Genomic DNA, 5,319 nt, shown 5'->3' on the forward strand with positions numbered 1-5,319 from the left:
TTTGACTCTGTCAAAAAAAATTTTAAACAATTTCTGACGTTTTGGTGAAAAAAATTTTATATAAAAAATAAATAAAAATATGAAAATAATATAAATGAAATAAAAATGTTTTTCTAATAACCTGTTATAAATAAATATGAATATAAAATACATATATTCTTGATTCTTCTTCTTCTTGAGTTAGTGCTATTACGCACTTTTACTCTATAATGGCTGGGGGGCTTATCAAAATACATATATGAAAATATGATTTGAATTTATGTCAGAATAATTTTAATAGTCCACTGTCATATACAAAACTTTTACTTATAATAAATTAAGATGTATGTTTTTATATTTTAAACGAAAAAGAAAAAACCACATATTTGCTAGACTGACTTGAGTTCCTAAATGTTTTATGCAAATGAGAATATATCATCCACTTAAATATATATTAATGGAAAATATTTTATATGTTGCCATTTCATACCATATATCATATTATTATTAATATATAATAATTGAAATTTCTATTGATTTTAAGAGATTTTAAGAGAAAAAATCATCGGTTACATAGTCCACAGAATAATGGCAATGAGATTTAATCTCAGTAACATTTTTTATAAGGTGTATGAGGTGAAAGATAGAAATTAAACCACAATGACTACTTCAACATATTATGACTATAATTATGAGTTTAATAAATCCCACTTCTTTTCTTACTTTACCTGTAAAACTCTTTGAGAAACTTTTTGATAAGAAAGACATTCCAAAGCTGTGCCCCACCATGCATCAATATATAATATAGTGAATATTAATAAAATAGGAGTGTGACAATAAGAACGACACAGACTGTAAAACCGATTTCAGCTATATTTTTGGTGTGTCATTTGTTGTTATGTAGTGATTTTTCTTAATAAAATTGACTGTATTACATTTACTTTATTATATTGTATGTCATATATTATATATTCTTTATCCTATCTATAACATAACTAAAAGCAAATTTAAAAAGTTCTAAATGAACTTTATATCTAAAATTTTGGTTAAAAATATTTGAAGGAGTTTTCAGTCTATATATATCTTCTCACTGCATATGTTCTAACTTTTACTTTCAATTATATTAAAATTAATTCTCGTTTTTTTACTACATTTAATTGAATATAAAGGGTTGACATAGCATATGCTTTCCTAATTTTCTATACTTGTGTGGGCATTAATATCACTTTATTATAATATTACTGCTTATATTATCTTATTAAAATGTTTCTCTTTCACAAGATATAGTCAACTATATAAAAAATATATCAAATGAATACTAATTCAAGGTAGCTATCGATAGTTACCTTAAGTTTCAATGTTTGATTAGAGCAATAGCATTAAACATACAGCATATATATTTTACATATCTTTTTGTTTAGAAGAAAACAATACAAAGTAATCCGTATTTGTCCGATGATTTAGTCTTTCAGTTAGCAGTTTGCTGTTCTGAGTCAACATATTTATATTAAAACTTCATAGTTTTAATTGTCAGTTATCCTACAATGGTATATGTTACTGCTCCATCGTTATGGAAAAAGTATTGCCAGAAAGATTGCAATAGGTGTTGGACGAGAATGGTTGATATCGCATTTAATAAAATATTTTTTCATTATAATGAATCGTTTTTTATTTTAATAAAAAAAACGAAACAAATTTCCGAATAATTTTATAATAACAGTACATAAAAAAGACAATTTAAAGAAATTATGATAAACATTTCACTACTTTAAAATAAAAAGAAAATCGTCTTTCATTCTTAACATTCTTAAAAGAAACTCAAAACTGCTTTCCCTACATCCTTATAATAACTGTGTATAAAAAGGACTATTTCAAGTAATTATGTTTACCACTTTACCATTTTAAAACACGATAAAGATTGTCTTACATTCTAATTGAAAAAAAACGAAACTCTTTTCAGAACATGACATAATAACAGTCTATATAAAAGACAATTTCAGAAATTACGATTACCACTTTTCCACTTTGAAATATCCAAAGCAACCAAGTTACTCATATACTACATATTTGTGTAAAATGTCCTAATTTATTTCTACAAAAAATCTAAATTCTTTGTATAACTTAGGGTTCAGAAAAGTAAAATAAAACCAAAACCACCTAAAATACTCCAAATCTAATTATCGGCATAAAGTGGTCAAAATTTTAAACCAATAGCTACAATTATAATATTTGATTAAAAATTAACTTATAACTTAGATGTATTTGGTAAATGCTCAGAATAGATTGCAAAATATATAAAAATATGAGTACATGCAATAATGAAGTCTTATGAAAACGGAGTGACTAATTAAAAATTATGATTATCTCATTTTCATAATAGAGTTAACCGCAAAATGGGTCTATGACCCTGGAAATTAAGGTTGATTGTTTATTTAGAATCTTTCCAGTATATAACATAAACATTTCCACATGACTGGTTCTGAGCTGTGCAACCTGTAAATCACGCTACAGGTTTTTGTTGTTTCATTTTAATTTCAAATTAAAAATTATGTTAAATATTATAATTAATCTTCACTTTACTTTTAACACCATTAAACGTAAGCGCACGAAAAAGCGATGCTGGTTCTATGCAAATTAGAATTAATTTTGAACGCAACGAACTGTAACCGCAGCAGAGCACAATCCATGCACAAGACCACGGTTCAGTACAGAGAACACTGCATCGCGGTACACATCATGGCACACTGTCACCGTAACACATCACATCAAATCGGAAAGATCCTCCACAAAAAACCAAAAACAAAAACACAATAATAATGTAAGCCATGATAAAAGCAAAAATATATTACACATAATGCCACATGCGTAAAGTACGTACATAAAGAGCTCCGGACAAATCAGTCAAGTATAAAAATTACCTACTAACAAATAGCAGCAACTACTACCTCATATATATCATACGAATACAAATGTATCTATCTACATACAGCGTATGTGCCTTTGTATGTAACCACATTTGGTTGCAGATAAGAGTAGGTATATGCAATATTTTGTTGCTTCCGGTTTTTTGTTCTGCTGGCATTGCTTAGAAGCGAGGTTCTTACATGCCCAGCAGTACGGAGTAATACGGAGTAATATGGGTAAAATGGTAAAAATGGAAAGAACGGCCATAAACATTGCTGCCCTTTTCGAGGTAACTTTTTAGTAATTTTTAGTTAAAATATAACGTTCGTCGACACTTTGACGCGACGTTCAACCTGAGTGCAGATACATGAGCATAAACAACAGTTTGCTAGATTTAAGCTACGCTAGCGTTTCAGTAGGGCTTTGGTTCCATTTAGGTTCCAACGAAAAGTGCATGTGAAATTATTACATTGTGCCGCAAATGAGTCAGTGACTGCATTTTAAATTAAGAGAAAAAAAAATTAACACAACAACAACAACAACAACAATGGTATTGTAAAAAGTAAAGTGCAGTAGTTGTATGGGAAAAATAGTAGATATATAGTAGTAAGGAAGCAATATTTACCTATAGTCATAAAGAGCCATATAATCAGATGGGCGCAACAGGTTATTGCATCGGTAAAGAACAGAACAGAACAGAATAGAACATTTACATTTATGTACAACAGATATTAGATACTAGATATGTTGAGTCATTGTTTGGGCAGACAGAAACATTAGTTACATACCCACAAACAATTGCTTGGACACAGTAAATTAAGCTAAAAGCCAACTACGTAATATTTAAGAAGATTACTTATTACTCTGTTGATTTGGTATGGTTTGGTTTGGTTGGGTTGGAAATAGAATAGGTAGGTATGGGATGAGATGGGAAAAATTCCCTTTGATTGTACAAGTGGAAAACGTGCATCGCGATTAAGTCAGAGAAAATTCTGTGAACAATATATAAAAACACTAACAAAAATAGTTAAAACAAAAGTGGAAAAAAGCTGACTTAGCAAATGAGTGAAGCAACCGCAGTGGAAAAGCCAGATACTGTATATCAAGCCAAAACGTAGAGTAAGCAGAGCGTGGAAAAATACTACTTGGAAAATGTTTAATTTCCACTTATATGTTATATAGTAGACTTAGCTTATATACTTGTATGTTGTTGTTGTTTTTTTTTTATTTTTGCTTGTTTAAATATATTTTTAGCTTCCTTACAACAAACCTTAACCATGATAATGCATGTGCTGCAACAGCAGATTGAGATACAAATAACTTGAATTGAAGTTGGCGCCAAGTAAATGTGTTGCATGCCAGCAATTGAGTTTTATAATCACGATCATATGCCGATTATTTTTATTAAAAATATTTGCGCTTACGCTAATATTGCTTTCATGAATAAAAAATAAAAATAATTTATAAAAATAAAAATAAGAATAAAAACTGTGGTTTATGAAATAAATTGGAAGATGCAAAAGTTTCTCTTTCATTGAACGAAAATAAATTTGCTTGCTGTGAATAGTCGCACTTTGCAAAGCACAAATATACACAGCACCTTACAGACAGACAGACAGACGGACAAACAAACAGACAGACAGTATCTTCCTACTTGCTGTACAGATACAGATACACATGAAATTGGCGCGTCCACATGTGCTAATCTAAAGCATTTCATCTCATTCATGTTTGTTTGTTTTGGAGTTGGTTGCGTTCAGCTTTGTGTTTACTTGGCGCTCGTGTGCATTTCCGATTACAGATCACAGATACTTTTTAACAATGTTTTTAATTTGATGGCAATGGCAGTTTAAAGCGACCGCAGGAAGAATGTAAACAATCCTATCGGTAGCCTACAAACGATTTAAGTAAAAATTAAATAATAAATAAAGTGAAGTTAATAAAACCAATAAAAGAGTTAAAAATATAAAAAAAATCCCACAGCTCTCTCAGCAAGTGCCTACTATGTAAATACACAAATCCTAAATCCATAATATAGGCACCAGCTATTCATAATCAGTGTCATCAAAGTACAAATACCACTTGTAATCATATCGTACTATGAGTCTCTAACAGTATCTGTTGTTGTTGTTGTTCATGGTACGCTTGGACTTTAGTGATTAACGCCAATAGACTGCAAAGTGCAACAAATGTTTTGCCACAATTTTTTTAACTAGAATTTTCTTCATTCTCATGTTTTGTTTACTTTCTCGTTTCAAGAAAACTTCAGTATCTTATAAATACACAGCGCAACTTCAAATCTACTGCAGCACTCCCGTTGCAGTTGCAAGTGCAGTACACCACTGTCTGTTTGCCTGTTTTCCTGTCTGTCTGTCTGTCTAGGACGGACTTAGGCAACATTGGCGGTCGCAAATATTTTATTTTTATTTTTCGTTT

This window comes from Teleopsis dalmanni, chromosome 1, assembly GCF_002237135.1.
Source record: "Teleopsis dalmanni isolate 2A chromosome 1, ASM223713v2, whole genome shotgun sequence".
Classification (NCBI taxonomy): domain Eukaryota; kingdom Metazoa; phylum Arthropoda; class Insecta; order Diptera; family Diopsidae; genus Teleopsis; species Teleopsis dalmanni.